Source organism: Ovis aries, chromosome 2 (genome assembly GCF_016772045.2).
Source record: "Ovis aries strain OAR_USU_Benz2616 breed Rambouillet chromosome 2, ARS-UI_Ramb_v3.0, whole genome shotgun sequence".
Taxonomy (NCBI): domain Eukaryota; kingdom Metazoa; phylum Chordata; class Mammalia; order Artiodactyla; family Bovidae; genus Ovis; species Ovis aries.
Genome location: NC_056055.1, coordinates 215,602,192 through 215,626,675, shown reverse-complemented (window position 1 = coordinate 215,626,675; position 24,484 = coordinate 215,602,192). Strand labels below are relative to the sequence as shown.

General features: G+C 37.4%; 1 protein-coding gene and 1 pseudogene across 1 annotated transcript in view; both read right to left on the bottom strand.

Moving 5' to 3' along the window:
* The window catches only part of SPAG16 (sperm associated antigen 16), an 815,445-nt gene that overhangs the window by 459,179 nt on the left and 331,782 nt on the right, over positions 1-24,484 (bottom strand). The window lies entirely within an intron of this gene.
* LOC114113457 (U2 spliceosomal RNA) lies at positions 11,785-11,925 on the bottom strand (annotated as a pseudogene).

Below are 24,484 nucleotides of genomic sequence, written 5' to 3'. Positions count from 1 at the left end.
GGAAGCATGTAGAAATCAGTCTATCCTTATTACTGGGAATTCTGTGTTTGTGAGTTTGCACACTCACTAGAAACATTTTGCTGCCTCCAAATTAATACTTTCAGTGCTTTCATGGTTATTCATGGACATTTTCAAAGAATAAGATGTGTTGAGTTACACAACACACATGGTTCCACCTAACTCAAACACGGTAATGTTCTCCCTTCTTTCAGTTCTAATACTGTCCCTGTTCTTTTCATGGTCTCTTTAGGGCTACACTTGTGCATTGCTTTGATTTTTGCTGTTGATGTCTCCATTTTACATGTTTAACTTCAGCTCCCAGGCATAGAAAAAAGCACTGACTTGGGTTCTGAAGTGCAAAAAAAATGGCTATGATGTGCCTTATAAAGAAAATGTATATTAAATGAGCTTTCTTCAGGCATAAGTTACAGTGCTGTGGTGGTGAGTTCAGTGTTTATGAATCAACCATACATATTAATTACAATATTTTAAAGCATCAGTTCAGTTCAGTTCAGTTCAGTCGCTCAGTTTTGTCCAACTCTTTGCAACCCCATGAATCGCGGCTCGCGATTCCATCACCTGTCCACCACCATCTCCTGGAGTTCACTCAAACTCACATCCATTGAGCCCGTGATGCCATCCAGCCATCTCATCCTCGGTCGTCCCCTTCTCCTCCTGCCCCCAATCCCTCCCAGCATCAGTCTTTTCCAATGAGTCAACTCTTCGCATGAGGTGGCCAAAGTACTGGAGTTTCATCTTTAGCATCATTCCTTCCAAAGAAATCCCAGGGCTGATCTCCTTTTAGAATGGGCTGGTTGGATCTCTTTGCAGTCCAAGGGACTCTCAAGAGTCTTCTCCAACACCACAGTTCAAAAGCATCAATTCTTCGGTGCTCAGCTTTCTTCACAGTCCAACTCTCACATCCATACATAACCACTGGAAAAAACATTGCCTTGATTAAATGGACTTTGTTGGCAAAGTAATGTCCCTGCTTTTCAATATGCTATCTAGGTTGGTCATAACTTTTCTTCCAAGGTTTAAGCGTCCTTAAATTTCATGGCTGCAGTCACCATCTGCAGTGATTTTGGAGCCCAAATAGATAAAGTCTGACACTGTTTCCACTGTTTGCCCATCTATTTCCCATGAAGTTATGGGGCCAGATGCCATGATCTTAGTTTTCTGAACGTTGAGCTTTAAGCCAACTTTTTCACTCTTCTCTTTCACTTTTATCAAGAGGCTTTTTAGTTCCTCTCTACTCTTTGCCATAAGGGTTGTGTCATTTGCATATCTGAGGTTATTGATATTTCTCCTGGCAATCTTGATTCCAGCTTGTGCTTCATCCAGTCCAGCGTTTCTCAGGATGTCCTCTGCACAGAAGTTAAATAAGCAGGATAACAATATACAGCCTTGACATACTTCTTTTCCTATTTGGAACCAGTCTGTTGTTCCATGTCCAGCTCTAACTGTTGCTTCCTGACCTGCATATAGGTTTCTCAAGAGGCAGGTCAGGTGGTCTGTATTCCCATCTCTCTCAGAATTTTCCAGTTTGTTGTGATCCACACAGTCAAAGGCTTTGGCATAGTCAATAAAGCAGAAATAGATGTTTTGCTGGAACTCTCTTGCTTTTTCAATGATCCAGTGGATGTTGGCAATTTGATCTCTGGTTCCTCTGCCTTTTCTAAAACCAGCTTGAACATCTGGAAGTTCATGGTTCATGTATTGCTGAAGTCTGGCTTGAAGAATTTTGAGCATTACTTTACTAGCATGTGAGATGACTGCAACTGTGCAGTAGTTTGAGCATTCTTTGGGATTTCCTTTCTTTGAGATTAGAATGAAAACTGACCTTTTCCAGTCCTGTGGCCACTGCTGAGTTTTCCAAATTTGCTGGCATACTAAGTACAGCACTTTCACAGCATCATCTTCCAGGATTTGAAATAGCTCTACTGGAATTCCATCACTTCCACTAGCTTTGTTCATAGTGATGCTTTCTAAGGCCCACTTGACTTCACAGTCCAGGATGTCTGGCTCTGGGTGAGTGTGAGTGATCACATCATCGTGATTATCTGGGTTGTGAAGATCTTTTTGTACAGTTCTTCTGTGTATTCTTGGTTTCAGTTCAGTTAATTTCAGTTGCTCAGTCATGTCCAACTCTTTGCGACCCCATGAACTGCAGCATGCCAGGCCTCCCTGTCCATCACCAACCCCTGGAGTTCACCCAAACTCATGTCCATCATGTCGGTGATGCCATCCAGCCATCTCATCCTCTATCGTCCCCTTCTCCTCCTGCCCCCAATCCCTCCCAGCATCAGAGTCTTTTCCAATGAAGCAATGCCTCAATGAGTTTTAGCACTCACTAATTCAGTATTCCAGGTAACTTTATAGAACTTAACTACCATAGATCATAAGAACCAACTATACAGGCATTTTCATAGAAACATAATAGAAATTTAAAGTGTATATAATCTTTTCTGTGGAAAAGAAAGACCTAAGGTTGACCTATTTTTGACCCTTAATACTAAGGGTCAAAAATAAATTTCCCTTACTTGCATAAGGGAAATTTCTTGGTGGTTCAGTGGTAAAGAAACTGCCTGCCAATGCAGGAAACGTGGGTTCCATTCCATTCCTGGGTCAGGAACATCCCCTGGAGAAGAAATAGCAACCCACTCCAGAATTCTTGCCTGGGGAATCCCACAGACAGAGGAGCCTGTGTCCATAAGGTCACAGAATCAAACGGAACTTAGCAATCTAGCAGACATGCATAAGCGCCTAATCACAGATAAGCCTCAACATTTTTGTATGTATATGCCCATCATGGAATACTTCATAATATTTATGAAAGTAGGAACAGTTCATAATAAGTGTATAGGTAAATTAAATCATTACCTCCTCATTTGTTGCAGTTTTTCAGTTGCTAAATGCTGTCCAACTCTTTGGGACCCCATGGACTGCAGGATGCTAGGCTACTCTGTCCTCCACTGTCTCCCAGAGTTTGCTCAAATTCAAGTCTGTTGAGTCAGTGACACTATCTAATCATCTCATCCTTTGCTGCCTCTTTGGACTTTTGCCTTCAACCTTACCCAGAATCAGGGTCTTTTCCAGTGAGTCAGCTCTTCGCATCAAATGGCCAAATTATAGAGCTTCAGCATCACCATTAGTCCTTCCAATGAATATTCAGGGTTTATTTCCTTTAGGATTGACTGGTTTGATCTCCTTGTACTCCTTGTACTCTCAAGAGTCTTTTCCAGCACCACATTTTGAAAGCATCAATTCTTTGGTGCTATGCTTTCTTTATGGTCCAACTCTCTTATCTATACATGAATACTGAAAAAAATCATAGCTTGACTTTATGGACCTGTATTGGCAAAGCAATGTCTCTGATTTTTAATATGCTGTCTAGGTTGATCAATGCTTTCCTTCCAAGAAGCAAGCATCTTTTAGTTTCAAGGCTACAGTCACTGCAGCAGGGATTTTGAAGCCCAAGAAAAGAAAATCTGTCACTACTTTCACTTTTTCCTTTTCTATTTGCCAGGAAATAATGGGACTGGATGCTATGATTTTGGTCTTTTGAATGCTGAGTTTCAAGTCAGCTTTTTCACTCTTGTTTTTCACCCTCATCAAAGGTTCTTTAGTTCCTCTCCAATTCCTGCCACTAGAGTGGTATCATCTGCATATCTGAGGGTTTTGGCGTTTCTCCCAGCAATCTTGATTCCAGTTTGTGATTCATTCAGCCTGGCATTTCGTGTGATGTACAATGCAAATAAGTTAAATAGGGTGACAAATATATAGCTTTGAACTACTCCTTCCCCATTTTAAAATTAGTTTGTTGTTCCATGTCTGGTTCTAATTGTTGCTTCCTGACCTGCATATAGGCTTCTCTGGAGATAGGTAAGATGGTCTGGTGTCCCCATCTCTTCAAGAATTTTCCACAGTTTGTTGTGATCCACACAAAGTCTATAGCATAGTCAATAAAGCAGAAGTAGATGTTCTTCTGGAACTTCCTAGTTTTCTCTATGATCTAAGAAACGGCAATTTAATCTCTGATTCCTGCTCCTTGTCTAAATCTAGCTTATACATCTGGAAGTTCTCAGTTCACATACTGATGAAGCCTAGCTTGAAGGATTTTGAGCATTACCTTGCTAGTATGTGAAATGAGCACAGTTGTACAATAGTTTGAACATTCTTTGGCATTGCCCTTCTTTGGGATTGGAATAAAAGATGACCTTTTCCAGTCCTGTGGCCATTGCTGAGTTTTCCAAATTTTCTGTCATATTGAGTGCAACACTTTAACAGCACCATCTTTTAGGATTTAAAATAGCTCAGTTGGAATTCCATCACCTCCATTAGCTTTGTTCACAGTAATGCTTCCTAAGACCCATTTGACTTCACATGCCAGGATGTCTGGCTCTAGGTGAGTGACCGCACCAGTGTGGTTATTCCGGTCACTAAGACCTTTTTTGTACAGTTCTTCTGTATATTCCTGTCCTGTCTTCTTAATATCTTCTGCTTCTGTTAGGTCCTTAATAGTTCTGTCCTTTGTCATGCCCATCCTTGCTTGAAATGTTCCCTTGATATCTGTAATTTTCTTGATGTCTTCCCCATTCTATTGTTTTCCTCTATTCTTTTGCCTTGTTTACTTTAGAAGGCCTTCTTATCTCTCCTTTGGCTTCCCTGATTGTTCAGTGGGAAAGAATTTACTTGCCAATGAAGAACACCCAAGTTTGATCCCTGGGTTAGGAAGATCCCCTGAAGACGTAAATGGCAATGCATTGCCATATTCTTGCTTGGGAAATCCATGGACAGAGGAGCCTGGGTGGGCTATGGTCCATGAGGTCACGAGAGTTGGACATGACTTCCCAACTAAACAACACCAACTTCACACTGTGGAATAAAATGCATCCATAGTTTAGTTTCAAGTTAGGAAGTTAATAGAAGAGTAAAATATGCTCCTCAAATTTCATTTGAATTTCAGGAGAAAAGTGAAAAATGAATTAATCCACAAAGCAGTAACAATAGAAAAGAATGCCATCAGGGAATTAGAAATTTTTATAAATTTTACAAAGCCGAAATTTTGAAAGAATACATTGAAATATTGAAAGAAAATCAGAGCAGAGGAAATACTGTGCAAGCATATGAGATATTTCAAAACCAAAGTGTCCAGAGATTCAGAGGGCAGCCAGGTTGACCACAGTAAATTAGTAGACAGGAAGATAAAATGGAATAAAAGTCAGAATTTCAAAAATATAGAGATGAAAAAAATGAGAGCATTTAAAATACATGGAAAGTCTATTCAGAAGGATCAGTACATATACAGAAAGGATCTGCTCAAAAGACAAAGAGAAAAAAAATATTAGCAGGAAGAAAATCAGAGTAACAATAAATGGAAATTTCTTGTATCTAAGAAAAACATTTATCTTGAAATTAGAGACCAACAATCCTTGAATATAATCAATAAAATATTTCACATGTAGACATATAATAGTGACATCCCAATACTGTAAGGAAGAAAAAAAAAATAAAATCTTGTTATCCCAAGGTAACAAAAACTGATCCTTTCAAAAATGAAAATCTGACTAAACTCAAACAGCTTGTCATTTCTTATCATTCTGGTTGTATACTAGGTGACTACCTGTCTGGGTTTTTCAAGAATGACTCCTGTTTACCTCTATTGTCCTGAAATAATTTATAGTGTCCTTTTTTACTCTCAACAGTATCCTGGTTTTACATAATTATGATCATTCTGTATGTAGTGGGTAGGCTTATGTCCTCCCTAAGATGTCCACACTCTGTTGGAGAAGGAAATGGCAGCCCACTCCAGTGTTCTTGCCTGGAGAATCCCAGGGACAGGGGAGCCTGGTGGGCTGCCGTCTATGGGGTCGCACAGAGTCGGACACGACTGAAGCGACTTAGCAGCAGCAGCAAGATGTCCACACTCTATAATCCCCAGAACCTATAAACACGTTACCTTACATGACACCTTCACCGACTTGCAGATGTGATTAAGTTAAAAACCTTACGATGAGATAATTCTGGCTTATCTGGGTGACTACCTCAAAGCAATCACAATGGTACTATAAAAGGACGCTAAAGGGTCAGTGATGGAGGATTTGAAGAGAAGCAGAGGGATAAAAGGTGATGTGATGAAAGGCTATAAGTCAAGGAATGAAAACAGCCTCTGAAGACTATAAGGCAAGAAAATACATCCTCCCCTATAGCCTCCAGGAAGAACCAGCTCTGCCAACACCTTGATTTTATCAGCCCCCTGAGACTGACTTTAGATTTAGACTTTAGACAGAAGATAATAACTGTGTGTTGCTTTCAGTTATTAAGTTTGAGGAAATTTGTTACAGTGGTAATAAAAAGTGATACATGATCCATACCATAATTTCCTACTTTCTTCCACTAACATAACATTACAAACCTTTTCTTATGACTTTAAAGTGTTTGTATATACTATTTTTAGGGATCAAATAATATTATCAAATATATATGAGCCCTTATTTTCTTAACCAACTCTGCATTCTTATATAGGTTGTTAAATTTTATTTAAGAAATATGAATAATACCCAATATATTCTCACTAATAAATCCTCATCAGAATGAGAATTTTAATGTTTCTTGTGGAAGATTCTCAGAATTGTATTATTAGGGCAAATAGGATGGATGTTTTGTGGTATATACATTATCAAATTGCTTCCCGTAATTTTTTTAGCTGTCACAATATACCTAAGCACGTGGTCCTTTCAAGTGCATGGAGGCTTGCCAAAGACACCCCTGACCTGGAGCCTGCTTCCACAGTGCAGCTTTACTACGCTCGCTCTGTCTTCCTGAGACTGTTATAGTAAGCCATGCTTGACTTCCCTCTGCCCTGTTTTTATTTGGTGTCGTGGGGGGAAACCTCCGCACCTAACCACAGGAGCGAAGTCCGCCGCTTCGCTCCTCAGTCTCCTGTACGCTGCAGGCAGAAGTGCTCTCTTCCTCCTTCGTCTCGCCCAGGCCCCTTCCCCGGCAGCCAGGGGCCTGGGTCTGAATCCTGGCAGGGACAGCCTGCCGGCCCTGTCACTCATGCCTTTCCCATTCAGCAATCAACCAGGATAAGGGGGTTCGGATCCCTAGTGATGACAGACCTAAGATTGCATCTGATTTATCTGACCTGGCTATCCTTAGCACACGACCTTGCTGTTATCACCTTTTCGAATGCGGTAGGGGAGGGGGAGCAGGTTATGATATTTAATATGAGAATAAACGCTTTGCACATAAATGTACAATAGTGAGGTCCTCCGTTCTAACCAGCTGTCCTTATTCTCCGCCTGCAGTTCTTCCCCTCCATGGCCTGCCCCTACCACCCCACCGCTGTGTCCCATGACGTCCCCTCGTCCCCCTCTGCCATCATCTCCTGACTTCCCATCTTTCCTGCCATCCCTTCACAACCGACCAAGTGAAGGCTTGATTATTATTTCTTCTTTTCTGTGCTTTTATCTTTTTTGTTTGGTTTTAATTAATAAAAAAAGTTTCTGTATTTACATTTTATAGGGTATTGTAAATAAAAACAAATTGTATACTTAAAAAATTTTTTAACTTAATCTCATCTTAAAATATATATTGGCTAATTTTATATATATATACATATATATATATATACATATATACCAATAAAATGCATCAGTCTAATGTACATTATTTGTTTACTATCTTTAAATATCACTTACTATTTAAATAATTTGAAAGGCATAGATTGTTGATTGCTATTATATTAACAATTTTTATACTTTCTTATACATCTAAATTGAGACTATGCATAAAAACTCATGACTGTACTTGAAACAAATTACAGGAGTCATAGTTATAGTAGATTGAGGGATTAAGATTCACTCTAAAAAATCTTTAGTTTTATGTTTATAATATAAAAATAACTTATGCACCACTATCGGCCATGGGGTTAGAGAGAGGATAGGTAGCTGCTATTATGGTAAGCACTAAAATTGGCTAAAACTATTTTCCTGTGCACCCTCCATTAATCCTGTAAGGTGAATGAGTCAACAGATAATTTGATCTGTGCACCATTGAAGCTTAGCATCCAGGCTAACGTCTCTCTTAGAGAAGGTGTTTGATACTGTTTATTGTCACTGCATGTTATAGATTGAAACAGTTGCTAGGGAAAAATAACCTACATATATGTTATAACATATGCATATACATACATATTACATATTAATGATAAGTCCTGGGAAAATAACCCAGAATAATAGGTAACCACAGCCATTATATTGGTAGAGCAATAGCAACATCTTTGAGGAAGAGGAGGAAAGATTATATATCCTCATATGGAAACTAAGTTCTCGCCTAACTGTGTATGTGTGCTAAGTCACTTCAATCATGTCTGACTCTTCCTGAACCCATAGACTACTTAACCAGGCTCCTCTGTCCATAGAATTCTCCATGCAAGAATACTGGAGTGAGTTGCCACGTCATCTTCCAGGGGATCTTCCCAACCCAGGGATCTTACCCACATCTCTTGTGTCTCCAGCATCAGCAGACAGGTTCTTTACCATTAGTGCCACCTGGAAAACCTCCTCAGGTAATTAATTACAATGTAAGTTAATTTAGGAATTACTGTCTATATTTTATTCATTGACAACTGACCATTAATAACACATTTCTCCACAGACTAGAAACTAGAAAGATTTTAATTATTTAGCATTATCGTTCAGAGAAAAATAATTACACTTTAAATAAAAGAGGAAACTGAGACATGAAGAATGTTTTGGATTAAAGTAGCATTAGAACCTTAAGCCCATAGAGGTATAAGGTCTCCAGAATCCATTGTTTTTAAATCAAAAGAAATAAATCAGATTATCCTATTAGGGTATATTAAATATTAATCTATTTAAAATTGAGAATAAATTGAGGTATCATAGGGAAATCCAATCAATTTATTTATAGAATGGTATTCATGCTAGAAAAAGACAAATAGTTCGGTATACTCTGATTAACAAATTAAATGTAGATCTTAATTAATATACATACATCACAATAATTATTACACTATATATTTTGTTTTTATCCAATCAGAAAAAATTCAGTGAGAAAGCAATCTTTCTATAATTTCCTTAATAACCAAAAGAATTATTTATAATATCTATGAACACTTTCATTTGAGGTATATCAAAGTATTCTGCGAAGATTTTCCAATTCTAATTTTCATAATTAGGTAACATGTATGCACATTCAAAAGCAGAGACATTACTTTGCCGACTAAGGTCCGTCTAGACAAGGCTATGGTTTTCCCAGTGGTCATGTATGGATGTGAGAGTTGGACTCTGAAGAAGGCTGAGTGCCAAAGAATTGATGCTTCTGAACTGTGGTGTTGGAGAAGACTCTTGAGAGTCCCTTGGACTGCAAGGAGATCCAACCAGTCCATTCTGAAGGAGATCAGCCCTGGGATTTCTTTGGAAGGAATGATGCTAAAGCTGAAACTCCAGTATTTTGGCCACCTCATGAGAAGAGTTGACTCATTGGAAAAGACTCTGATGCTGGGAGGGATTGGGGGCAGGAGGAGAAGGGGACAGCAGAGGATGAGATGGCTGGGTGGCATCACAGACTCGATGGACGTGAGTCTGAGTGAACTCCAGGAGTTGGTAATGGACAGGGAGGCCTGGCGTGCTGCGATTCATGAGGTCGCAAAGAGTCGGACACGACTGAGCGACTGAACTGAACTGAACTGATGCACATTAAACATACATTTAAAATTAAAAGTGATGTATAAAATTATATAAACACAATGGCAAAGCACCAATGAGAGACCTAACATTGTAATGGACCAAAGACCACTTAAATACATGCACACATATGTCAGCACATACATGCAGACCTACACGCATATATACATACCTATGTACATGCATGAATGCAAAACACAAATACAGCATGGGACAATTAGTTTTATATAAATTTGATTATTTATAAAGTTAAATACAATCAACAGCACATTGATAAAATGAGTGCAATAATTAGTGAATAAATATCTGACTGTAATACTTTGGTACATGAATAGAAATAAAAAATCCATCTGTATCATTTTGAGATGACATTGTTTACTGTGTTTAAGTGTGTTTAAAAAGCCCAGCAGGTGCTCTATGAATCAAAAATTACTTCTGAGGAGTCTTGATTAGTTTAATTTGTTTCTAATACTCATAGTACCTTTTATAGTCATATCATCCAGAAGGACTCTAAAAATAAAGATAATAACTCTGACCACTGGGATATTTCAAGAAAGGGTTCTATATTTTAAAAATCTGATAATGTGAACATCCTACCTTTATAATTACAGAAGTTTTATTATCACCATCATTATTATTAATATAAAATGTTTACATTTATCAAATTCATTAATGTAGTACTTATTATAGAAATGTTTATCAGTGAACTCACTTTATCAGTTAACCTGTTAGACTTTCCTCTTTAAGATTACTAGGACCTCACCTGAATATTGTTAAATCAGAAAACCCAGGAGAGAGGCCTGAGAATATATACTTTTTAATGATTTTTCTAGTTTTCTCATGCACTCAAATACTTGAGAACAACTGCTTTTAAACATAAAATAACAAAGATGTAGCTGAAGAAAATTATAAAATCAATATGCATTTTGACATGAATTATATTGAAGAGTGCATAAATATAGTACAGAAAAAGCTTTAAACATTATTTAAAATGTCCTTTAATTAAACAACAGAGTGGCTCTTAGTGTTGTTTTTCACATAAAAATACCCTGACTCTCTCCACTCTTCAGCACATTTCTAGAGAGGGAGTAGATGATACTGATTAAGCACAGAGGCTGTGGAGCAAGCCGCTTGGATTTGATCTTTCTCTGTCACCCACCTACTACCTAACTTCTCTCTACCTCAGTTTCCCCACCTGTAAACCAGGACGTTGCAATGAACATAGCATAAGTTAGTACATATATAGTGCTTGTCCCACAGTGCCTGGCTCATTAAATTTTGGCTGTTATGGCACGGGGATAAACAAGATTGATGTTCCTGCTTCTTGTGGCTTGTAGCCAGATACTTCTTTACATACATAAAAGTATGATGAAGACTACACAGAAATATATGGGAAAATGGAGCCTTATCTAGTCTAGGGGAGTTGGGGAAGATGGGGAGGGAGCATTGTTTTATAAGAAAGAAACTAGCATATTGATACCAAAAGGAGGGAATTACTAAGGAGAATGTTTTACGCACAAAGTGTGTCTTAATTAAGCAAATGAAAGAGCTTGTGGACCAGAGACAAGAGAGGACTCAGGATGAGACTGAAGTCTTATTAAGGTTTTATACCAAGAGAAGGAAGAAGGACAAAAGAGTTTCTCCTGGTGAACTGGAGCTTTTTTAAAAGGAAGGAAACCCCTCCTTATGACCAAAAATGTGTTGCATGAGTAACCCTGTGTGTGTACTTAGTTGCTCAGTCTTTCCCACTCTTTGCAACAACATGGACTGTAGCCCACCAGGCTCCTCTGTTTGTGGGATTCTCCAGGCAAGAATACTGGAGTGGATAGCCATTTCCTCCTTCAGATTTTCCCCACTGAGGGATCGAACCTACATCTCTAAAGTCTCTTGCATTGAGCCACTGGGGAAATCCAGAAGTAACCCTAAATGCAAGAAACCCTGTATTTAAGCTTTCATATTGCAAAGTAATGATAGACAAAAAGGAAAAATATAAATGTATTCTGAATAGCTAATTCATGAGGTATATCATTTTTTTCTTTTAAAATATTATATGAGAAATTCCAGGTGAAGAGATTCATTCTTGACCTTTATCAAAAGAATACTGAAAACTCTACCAATTCTTCTACTGTGTCTTTCTCCTTCTAAAATATTTATAGAGAAACTAGTATGAATACTACACTTGATCTTAGCCAAAAGACCGAGAAGCAATGTGAGATTTCGACATGAGAGCTGGAATGTAAAGAAAGCTGAGCACCAAAGAATTGATGCTTTTAAACTGTGGTGCTGAAGAAGACTCTTGAGAGTTCCTTGGACTGCAAGGAGATCCAACCAGTCCATCCTAAAGGAAATCAGTCCTGGATATTCATTGGAAGGACTGATGCTGAAGCTGAAATTCCAATACTTTGGCCACCTGATGCGAAGACTTGACTCATTGGAAAAGACCCTGATGCTGGGAAAGATCGAAGGTGGGAGGAGAAGGGGATGACAGAGGATGAAATGATTGGATGGCATCACCGACTCAATGGACGTGAGTTTGAGAAGCTCTGGGAGTTGATGATGGACAGGGAAACCTGGCATGCTGCAGTCAATGGGGTTCACAAAGAGTAGGGCACAACTGAGCAACTGAAGTACGAATACAAGTCTATATCTTTTCTATCTTGATAAAAGTTAGTTTATGCCAGTAACCCATTCACAAGGGAAACTTTGGTCTTAAAAAGAGATTTGGGAATGCAAATTTTCTATGATCAGTCTTTCTTTCGGTAAAGATTTTTCCAAGGAAGAGTTTCCAAGACTCTGAAACTAACAAATAACTTTGTAGCAACCATTACTGAAAGGACTTTTAAAAATTACTGAAAGCATCCAAAGCTGCATAAAATCATAAAAATTAAAGATGGCCACCTTTCCATTTTACTTCAAAGTATCACAATTATTATGATACCTAATTATTGAAAATATCATGGTTTAAAAGCTCTCATGTATATAGTGAAATACACAGTATCATTGTAAAACACTGCAAAATAATAATATAGTTAATAATTAATGGTTGGAGATGGTTGGATGACATCACTGACTCAATGGGCATGAGTTTGAGCTAACTCAAAGAGACGGTGAAGGACATGGAAGCCTGGCATGCTGCATTCCATAGGGTCACAGACACAACTGATGGGCTGAACAACAAATATTTAATGAATACTTGTTATGTGTCAAGCACTACTGTAAAACTTTAAATATATTGCCTCATTTAACTCCTTATAAAGTAAATATCGGGCTTCCTAGGTGGCGCTAGTGGTAAAGAACCTGCCTGCCAATGCAGCAGACATAAGAGACATGGGTTCAGTCCCTGGGTTGGGAAGATCTCCTGGAGGAGGGCATGGCAACCCACTCCAGTATTCTTGCTTGGACAATCCTGTGGACAGAGGAGCGTGGTGGGCTACAATTCATGAGGTCACAAAGAGTTGGACATGACTGATGTGACTTAGTGCAGCACAGCACAAAGTGAATATTATTTGCCGCCCACTTTATAGACAAGGCAATTAAGCAGAAATGAAATTAAAAGGAATTAAGTAACTTGATCAAGGCTACCACTCATAAGTGGCTAAACTGATAACTGAATCTTTGAAGTATGATTCTGAAGTTCATATTTAAAAAAGAACCTTAATATTTTTAGGACTTTTAAGTGTTGTTTTAAAAATATGTATTTGTGTATGCTACACATTCAACCAGTTAGCATAATACAGTCTATATTGCACTTGTACTTGCTTAATAGAATCAATGTATTAACATGGAGACAACATAGAATATTTATCTTATTAAAAATAGAAGGTATTACTAATATGAAGTTGTAAATGGACTGTAATCAACCAGCTCCTGTGTGTAATTCACACAGGCTCTCCTGTCAGTAAATAAAACCACAGATCTTTCTTTGCCCTCTGGGGAAACAGACTGAAAATGGCATATATGAATACATGTGAATTCAAACATACTGCAACGGCTGACTCGTCCACACTCATAGAGGTAAAACACGGTGTAAATCTGTCCAGTAAGTGATTCTAGTCATAATAAACATGGCATAGATCAAAACAACATTTTCATAAAATAATAGCAGGACATGATGAATATTCATTGGAAAGACAACTCTGAATATTCGTTAGGAGGACTGTTGCTGAAGCTGAAGCTCCAATACTTTTTTGGCCACCTGATGTGAAGAGCCAACTCATTGGAAAAGACCCTGATGTTAGGAAAGACTGAAAGCAAAAGGAGAGGGAGGTGGCAGAGGATGAGATGGTTAGATAGCATCACTGACTCAATGGACATGAATTTGAGCAACTCTGGTAGATACTGGAGGACAGGGGAGCCTGGCATACCACATTTTGTGTGGTCTCAAAGAATCGGATATGATTTATCAACTGAACAACAACAATGCTTTTGAAAGAAAGGTTTTTTTCCTAAATATATTCACTTTAGACTGTGGTAGCAGTCTATGTTAGTCCATGTTAGAATGGAGAAGAGAGTTTACAATATCCAAGATATTTTCTTTTTCTTTTTTTTTTAATTTTTATTTTTACTTTATTTTACTTTACAATACTATATTGGTTTTGCCATACATTGACATGAATCCACCATGGATGTACATGAGCTCCCAAACATGAACCCCCCTCCCACGTCCCACCCCATATCATCTCTCTGGATCATGCCCGTGCACTAGCCCCAAGCATCCTGTATCCTGCATCGAACATTTAATTTCAATGAAGATAACTGGTTACTAGAAATAAAAGACTACATAGTCCAAAGTACTACCTGAAGAATCATATTTCATTTAAAAACTCCCAGAATTAGTTTATAAAAATACCTGGGAAATTCTGGAATAGGCTCCAAATTATAGTTTTTGTATTTTTTAATGTAAAGCTCACATTAAATCAATTTCTATTTCATTTATAAAATTGGAACTTGATTTAGATCCAAGTTCTCTCCACTTATTTTACATATGATTAAAGGTTAGGTACATTCAAATTTTAATAATTTAAATTTATTTTTATGACACAGCTGATGGGATTTGATCAACCAAGGGGAGTCAGTAAAAAATTAATTTTGAGGTACACTCATTCCAAAACTGAAAAGACCTATGAGTCAGCTGCAAGATCAAGGAACAGAATATTATCATCATCCCAAAGCCCCACTTAAAATTACTGCTCCTGAAAGAGTAGCTGCCTTATCCTAAATTTCAACAGCATCACATACCATCCCTAACATGCCACTGAGCTACACATACATATGAAGTAATTTCACACCCACTGTTATTAGATACAACTATGGAATACAACTAAGTATTCCATAGTTGTATTCCTCTTGAGAAACCTGTATGCAGGTCAAGAAGCAACAGATAGAACTGGACATGGAACAACAGACTGGCGGCAAATAGGAAAAGGAGCATGTCAGGGCTGTATATCATCACCCTGCTTATTTAACTTCTATGCAGAGTACATCATGAGAAAAGATGGGCTGGAAGAAGCACAAGCTGGAATCAAGATTGCCGGGAGAAATATCAATAGCCTCAGATATGCAGATGGCACCACCTTTATGGCAGAAAGTGAAGAAAAACTAAAGAGCCTCTTGATGAAAATGAAAGAGGAGAATGAAAAAGTTGGCTTAAAGCTCAACATTCAGAAAAATAAGATCATGGCATCCAGTGCCATCACATCATGGCAAATAGATGGGGAAACAGTGGAAACAGTGGCAGACTTTATTTTGGGGGGCTCCAAAATCACTGCAGATGGTGATTGCAGCCATGAAATTAAAAGACACTTACTCCTTGGAAGGAAAGTTATGACCAACCTAGATAGCATATTGAAAAGCAGAGACATTATTACTTTGCCAACAAAGGTCCGTCTAGTCAAGGTTTTTCCAGTGGTCATATATGGATGTGAGAGTTGGACTATAAAGAAACTGAGTGCCAAAGAACTGATGCTTTTGAACTATGGTGTTGGAGAAGACTCTTGAGAGTCCTTTGGACTCCAAGGAGATCCAACCAGTCCATCCTAAAGAAGATCAGTCCCGGATATTCACTGGAAGGACTGATGTTGAAGCTGAAACTCCAATACTTTGGCCACCTGATGTGAAGAGCTCACATTGGAAAAGACCCTGATGCTGGGAAAGATTGAGGGCAGGAGTAGAAGGGGACAACAGAGGATAAAATGGTTGGATGGCATCACTGACTCAATGGACATGGGTTTGGGTGGACTCCGGGAGTTGGTGATGGACAGGGAGGCCTGGTGTGCTGAGGTTCAGGGGGTCGCCAGGAGTCAGACATGACTGAGCAACTGAAATGAACTGAACTGAATGGAATACTTTGGTGCTTCTCTAGTGGCTCAAACAGTAGAGTGAAGGGGAGAGGGGCAAGATGGGAGTAGGGGATTAAAAATACAAACTATTATGTATGAAACAACTAAGCTACAAGGGTATACTGTGTAACACAGGGAACATAGTCAGTACTTTATAGTAACTCTAAACGGAATATATCCTTTAAAAATTGTGAATCAACATGTTGTACAGCTGTAACTTAGGTGATAATGTGCATCAACTATACTTAAATTAACAAATGAAAAAAAAACCTTCCATTACGTACTGTGGAGTATACTAATTAATTTCTATATTATAGATGGCAAATTTTATTTTTCTCACTGTCCATTTCAAATTATCAAGTGGGTCTATTAAAATGAATATTACAAAAATATAATTCATTTAAGTCAGATTTTAGGAAATTTTAATAGTCAAATAAACAATTACTGAATGGAAAAGAAGTAGTGACTACATTGAACTATATATTTTATTCATAGAATACTTCAAGAAAATGTATGCAAAACATAAAGAATAAACTTTACATGACAGAAATTAATCAGAATTTTCTGATTTTCTCCAAAGAAAGAAAAAAGAATTTACCGGTTGCCAATTTGAGAAATTGGGTCTATTATATCTCTTATTTTTATTTTTTAAGCCATTTTTAAAAATTGGAGTACAGTTGCTTTACAATTTTGTGTCAGTTTGTGCTGTACAAATTGAATCAACTATACATATACTAATATCCCTTCCCTCTTGAGACTTCCTCTCTGCTCTGAACATACCTCTCTAGGTCATCACAGAGCACCAAGCTGAACCTCCTGTGCTATATAGCAAGTTCCCAGTAGCTACCTATTTTACACATGGTAAATTTATACATGGTAGTGTGTAGATGCAAATACTCCCCTCCCAGTTTATCCCGCCTGCCCCTTCTCCATGTCCACATGTCTGTTCTCTCCTCTCACCCTGCAAATAGGTTTATCTGAACCATTTTTCTAGATTTCATATATATGTGTACTATTTGATACTTATTTTTCTCTTTCTGACATATTAACTCTGTATGACAGACTCTAGGTGCATCCATGTCACTACAAATGACAAGACATTGGCTCTATTTTGGAATACAAAATTACTGTATTTTTTGAGATATGGATAAATATTAGAATATGCCCATATATACATTGTTTTCTCTTTAAAAGATACCTTTTGTTCAATAAATAGCAATTCATAAAGTACTTTTGTTTAAGGCTTAAAATCATAAGAAATTATTGGTCTATGTAAATTAGAATGACAAAATTAAGTATTACCACAAATTATCTGAATTGAATTACATCTTCAAAGCTAATTACTACCTGTGTATAGCAGGAGGATGTGGTAAGAGAGGCAAGAGGTGGGATACTCAGATGCCAATTCAAGAGCTTAGAGTGATGAGGAAAAATGATGAAAATTGTAGTTTGTTAATATTTCAAACAACCAATGATAAACATTTGACCCAAAACTCACTGGTATTTCTACATGATTGACCTCATAATAAATTAATCTTGATAAAATTAATTTTCAAAACCAAACAGAAATATTAATTAATTGTATACACATGGCCACAAATAATATAGAAATGGCCTAACAATAACTCATGGCTTAGTAATATGTGGACTTGCCTAAACTAAATTACATTTTCTTAAATTTCCTTCCCTCCTGTTTCAGGTTAGGGATTGCCACAAGAAACAATTTTTTTCTTGTGATGAGGAGCAAAATGGTGAAGCAGCAGCCATGTTTATTGTGATTGGAAGAAGGTTGGGGCAGAGACAAGGGGGTGCTTCTGTAGCTCACACATGTTGTCATTCATCTGCTGACTCCACTGACTGCCATGGGGCAGCAGATGAGCCTGTGACTTCTCTACCATACCGTGAATCTTCCTTTAGCATCTCAAATCCTTGGGACAAATTTGGGCTTACCTTCAAGAAGGAAGCACCAGTTTCTCCTGCGGGACTCCCATACCATCAAGATTGGAAAGAGAGAACTGACACATGTTCCAGTCTGTCTTTTTGGGCTTCAGGTCACACGTGGATTTAAACTTTTGTTCTCATTTTACACTTTTCTTCTTTTCCTTCCTAACTTCCAATCATACTTCAAGCTCCAGCATTAGATGAGAAATTAATAGGCTTACGGAGGCTACTGTAACCAACTTGCATAGTTGTGTATGGTCAAATCCTTGTAAAAAATTGCATGTGTGCATGAGCATGTTTACATACATGCACACATGTGCAACCTTCAGGTGATTCCAATCTACTTGATACAGTATTTGGTAAATATCAAAGGAAATTATTTCAGGGCTTTACTTTCCTAGCTGAAGTCCACATAAGGGACCTAATAACTTTCAAAGCTACCCTAAGAGAAATCCTTATCACCTGTACCCTCAGGTCTGACAGATTGGAAACCAAATACAAAGCCTAATCACAATGGCTGAATTACAATGAAAAATAATTCCATATTTCAAAAGAACATTTTTGACAAAATTAGGGCAATTACAAAGGAATGGGACCCTGACAATTAGGATGAGAACATATGGTCAAACATAGATGAAATTGGGACAGACAATTCCTAAATTCTCTCAAGAGTGCTTTGCCATTTAAGGCATCCTTTCCACTCCTACTTAGGAAGTTATTCTTCCCTTTCCTGCAGATTCCAAGAGCAGAACTAAAGTAGTAGTCATATGAACTGTTGCCCTCAGAATGTCAGGGCAGGGTCCCAGGTGCTTTTGTAGGCCACACACATTGTCATCAATCTACCTGCTCATCTTTTTGGCATTAATAGCTGTCAGGTACACACTTGATCCACCTTCCCTTGGATTCTACTCCAATTTCTGAGCCAGATATGTGCTTAGCTCAGAGACAAATGGTGCCAGCTCCTCTTGCAGGTCATGAAGGTTGGGGGCAATGAGAACCAACACATGTCTGGGCCATTCTTATGGGTGGCAACACCTGTGCCTGGGTTCCATCTCATCTTTGTTCACCCTTAGTTTACATCCATCTTCACTTCTCAACAGATAGAGATTATTTAATCAGCTCTACAAATTGCATATAGTCAAATTTCTATCACAAATTCTTTATTCCACTTACCTTTCAGGGATTTTTTTTTATTGGTCTTTTACCTTTATTCAAATACCATTTCACAGTAAGGAAAGGATTTTAAGCTAATTTTTACTAGACATGAATTAAAAACTGTCCTTTCTCCCCTTGAGAACAGAATATAATACGAGTCAGAAACCTTTATTTTCTTTTTATAGATGGATCTAGATGGAATGATAATATGTAAGGTCATGATAGTGCCTGGGCCCTTTTATTAAGAATGTTCTCTGGTGTTGAGTCCTGAATAACTGGATGAAAAACTAACTCTACAATGATCTTCTTAATGAAACGAGCTCTGCAAAGTGAAATCTAATTTGCCCTAATTTGTTTTGCTATTTTCATGTTTCCCATCTTCCAGAATCCTGCATGATTTTTCATGATGAACAGAGAAAAAAAAAATCCATTCATAGGTATTTCAATTACTGAGGCAACATGAATAGACTAGTCATCACCTATCTAACCCCTCATTGTGAACCTTCCAGTAGAGACACAAATTGATCCTTCTCAAACTCTACCCCCTTTGTAACATTACATCTGGATAACCACAATAGTGTCTTATTTTTCCAGCTCTCTCTCCTCTGATCAATCCTGCAAGTTGCCGCTAGGTAAGGTCTCATGAAATTCACTGTTCAATGTGTCAATTTTCTGCTTATAAATATTTTAACTGGTATCTCAGTTTTCTCTGATTTTTTTCCAGCATGAAAGGAAAAATCTACTTTACTATTTATAAGTGAGCAATGCAGATTTTATTTTCAAAAGTGATAATCAGGAATTTCTGTTGTATATCTAACAACATGTCATTTGTCCTACACTGTTTATTTAGGTTATCTTTTTCCAACCTCCGAATTCTTTATTCAGCTATTTCTCTCACGCGGTCAGGATGGACTCTTGTTCTTGTGGCCATAGGATTAGGCAACTAACCAAAACTGGATCATCCAGGATACCCAATTCTGTTCAGAACAGCATCTGGCCTAAGCTAAGCACATCTGAGTACTTGCCTGAGATCTTTCAAATTTGAGTTGAGGGGATAGGATATAGTGCCCCTTTCTATTGCAGTTTGTGTGTTTATGAGCTTGGAAGGCTTTTGACCAAATATCCTATAACTGAGACAATGAATAAATGAAGAGAGAAGTAGAGATGAGACAACAAACATGCAAGCCTCTGTGTGTGTGTGTGTGTGTGTGTGTGTGTGCCTGTTACATACCAAAGCAGAAGTGTGAAAAATTTCCCCTTTTCATTATGTTGCTTTAATCTAGACATTACAATGAGTTTTTATGCGAGAGTTAGTGAATTCATTACATTGCTGAAGCTGCAGGTGGTCTATAGTTCAGTCAAGGTGTTAATTGGCTGGCACTAAGTGCGGTTTGAGGTTTGTGTGGCAGATGGAACCCAATGAATATAGAATTTTGTTACACAAACTATAGATGTACTTAAGCTTTCTACATCTGTGCTGAACTTTTTTTCAAATAGACATAGGTGATAAAACACCTGCTACCTAATTAACACCCTTTGTAGTCACTCACAAAGTTATTCTCAAACCTGCTCTGCCAGCTGTAAATGCTAAAACTTCACTTGCTATTCCTGGATATTTTCCTTTCCTTTTTTTATAAAGTCTAAATTGAAAAATATTCAAGTCTATCAAATGAAAGAAAATAAAAATGGTTAATGAATGAGTGAATGGACAGATAGAAAGGTAAAGTAGAAATTTTCTGAAATTTTGTGCTGATAATTCAATGAGAACAGTAGCCAAACTAAAGGAACTTTTTCAGAGATTAGACATTTCTGGGAAAATAGCAATGTTTAAATCTCTTGGCTCCTTTATACTCTCAAATCCAGCAAGTCCACCTCCTATGAGCCAAGAAGGTGTGATTGCAGGAAGGGAGGAATTATTTAGGGGAGGCAACTTAGCTTTCAGGTCTCCTTTGGTCCTAATGAAGATCACTGGGACATGACTTGTGCCTGTCCAGGCAGATAGAGTCTAGGGCCTGGGATGAGCCATCTAGACTGATGGTTTAGATTAGGCTGAGATGGGTCCTAAGAGTTCTGTCAACAGAGCTCCTCAGAGTTGGGTGAAGTTGCTACACATTTCATTGGTATCTCTAGTCCAGCCGGCCTTTAGAGCTTTGAGAAGAGCTACAAGGTTCTCTACACAACTAAGAGTAAGAGTCTACAAGGAGATGGGTGAGCAGAGATGTTTTCCTTCTGGTGCCTCAGCAGGAACTCTAAATCTGCCTGTTGTTAATCAAAGACCCACAGGAGCAGAGTAAATGCACCATTCACCACTCTACAGATCACCTCCATATATGCTATGCCAGCAGCTAGACCTAAGTCCTAAACAAATGGAGAAAGGTATTAGCATTTTCCTAAGGAGGGCTCAAAACAGAGAAGAAAGAACCAATCCCTAGAAAAATAACAACCTAGAATAAACACATAGCACTTTCTGTCACATGCTATGGTATATAGAATGTGATCATTCATAGGCCTTGGCATGTAACACTTCCAACATTGGTCCATACATGGCCCTCTGCATTTATTAATTCAACCCTTTTTAGTAGCATAATAAACAACTAAGAGTCCACCATACGCAATGTGAAAAGTATGATTTGCTAAACATTTATATCTGTTTATGGGTCTTTCTCATTCTGTTCTCTCTCTCCCCTCACTCAAGCTCCTTCTGAAACTTGTTTTTCATTCCTTTGTTTTCATCTTAATTATTAAAACTTCTTTTCTATTTTTAAAACTTATCTTCATGTTAATTGTTTATGTTTAAATTGCTCAGGTTTATATGGTTTATATTGTTAAAATTCATTCCTACCATTGTATGACATTTATATTAGGTCAGGGTTCTCCAAAGGACAGTTCAAATATAATATAGAGAGATATACTTAAGAGAAGATTTGTTACAGGAATTGACTCTTGTGATTGGTTCTTGAGGTCCCAGGATCTCTCATCCACAAGCTGAGAACCAGGAAAGCCAGTGGTGGAATTCAGTTTAAGAAGGGAAACCTGAGACCCAGAGCCGTCAATGGTGTAAGTCCATGTCCAGTTCTGGAGGCCCAAGAACCAGAAACACAGATGTCTGAAGGTGAAAGAAGACTAATGTCCCTGTCAAGCAGAGATATCAAATTCATCCTTCTTCCAACGTTCATGTTCTATTCAGGCCCTCACTGGATTGAATGATGCCCACCCACATGGGTAAGGCAACCTTCTTTCCTTAGTCTACCAATTCAAATAATAATCTCTTCCAGAAACCCCTCAGAAAATTCAGAAATAATGTTTTACTAGCTATCTGGGCATCCTTTAGCCCAGACAAATTGACACATAAATTAATCAGCAAGCCACTACTATAGTTTATTTATTGTATTGCTTTTAAACAGTCTATTCCACTATATTCAGTCACACTTCTGCTAGATTAAAATGATCAGCAATGAAGAGAAAAATAATGAGAAAATCATAGCATTGGATGTATTCTTGCCAAATTACTGAAGTCCAAATGTTACCAAAAAAACAAAGAACCTCATAAGTTTCCAGCAGAGCAGATAAAACAGGAGGGAAAGTTAAAAAAATTAACCACCCAGGAAAATAATAATATTTATCTTAACAGATGCGGTCCTCCCATAAATTTTGTAAAATAGAAATAAGCAAAAATAACTCTATTATAATATGACAAATGCTATTTACCATAATCAGCAAAAAGTATCACTGTAAATAACAAAACTTTAAAATCACTTCAATTAATGTCAGGAAGCTTATAGTGACAACGATCAAAATTATTATTTAATATTGGAGTTTTGAGCAATAAGAAAAGAAAATTATTAGAGAATATTTTTAAACTAACTTGATTTTAAGCCTAGATAAACTAAGGTATTCCCATAAACTACTAGAATTAATAATTTGTGACACTCATAGATAAGACAGGGATACCAAAAAAAAAAAAAAAGGAAAAAAGAACTTTTCTCTCCCCTAGAAAAAAAGAATATAGAAATTAAAATATATACATCTGTATTTTCCTCTTTATCCAATGCAATGTTGAAAAACTCAAATGGGTTAAATCTACTTACTGAACAATTCAATGCTACAATTGATATCTTTGGAACTAATTTTGCATCTTTACAAAATTTAAGTAAAAAGATATTAAAATGGCATAGATATCTGGATGCCAATATAAGCTCTGCATTTCTAAGGAAGTGTAATCCGTCCATTTAGTTCAACAATTGAAATCAATAAATGTTTACAAATTTAAATTTAAACAATCTTGCTATAGAATGACTGCTACATTAATCTATGTCTTTTGACAAGTATAAGATTGTATTTGCATAACATATATAATAGTAGTAGTAATAGTAGTATGCATTGGGCTAATATTTTTTCCTTTTAAACCAAAGTAACCATAGATGGGGACACAAGACTATCCTACTGATCTTTGTATTCCACCTCCTATCCCCTGCACATGCTACGAAGTTACAGCCAGACTGTCTCATTCAGGAGACTACCATAATCAGGTACCATCTGTGCAAGGCACAGATGTAGTGTAATTCAATGTAATACCAATATTGTCCTAACTGTAACATGAGATAGAATATAAGACATCCACACTATTGAGGGAACTGTAAGTTATGTAAGATCATGCTGTGTAAAGGATCTGCTTCTCATGGTTGGCAAGATGGTTGCAATGAAGTAAGAGGCTTTTCTAATTAAAATCAGTCTATATGACTCAGCACTCTCAAAGCCAATTACCAATGGTCCAAACTGTGAAATAAATACTGATTATGGCGCTAAATCACAGAGTAATAATTTCTTCTTGCCTACCAGGCTTTCTTCTTTAAATAACTGGAAAAATTCTACTCATCAAGTAAGACTGTACTCCAATAAAATCATTTCTAACAAAGTTTCTGTTTTTGACTTCTCAAATTCCCTACTAATCATTTCTTGTTTTCCTCTTAGTTTTATCTATTGTTTTAGCAACTTCAACATATATTATTTTAGTTGTCTTCCTCCTTTGCCATACTGTGAACTCCTACAATATCCTGTCATTTTATTTCTAGCATTTAAAAATAAAAGGAACTTAGTTATTGACTATTGGAAGAATGAGAAGAAATCAATAAACTGACAAAAAAGCTAAATAATAAAACACAGACCTGCGATCTCAGACATACAAACAAAAACAATATGCCATGTAAAGCAATTATCCTTCAATTGGAAAAAAAAAAGAAAACCAATATGCCAGTGGAACTCTCCACAGAGTAAGTGTTCCCAGAGCATAAATATCTTAAACCTCTTTGCCAGGCATAGCATTTGCCTGATATC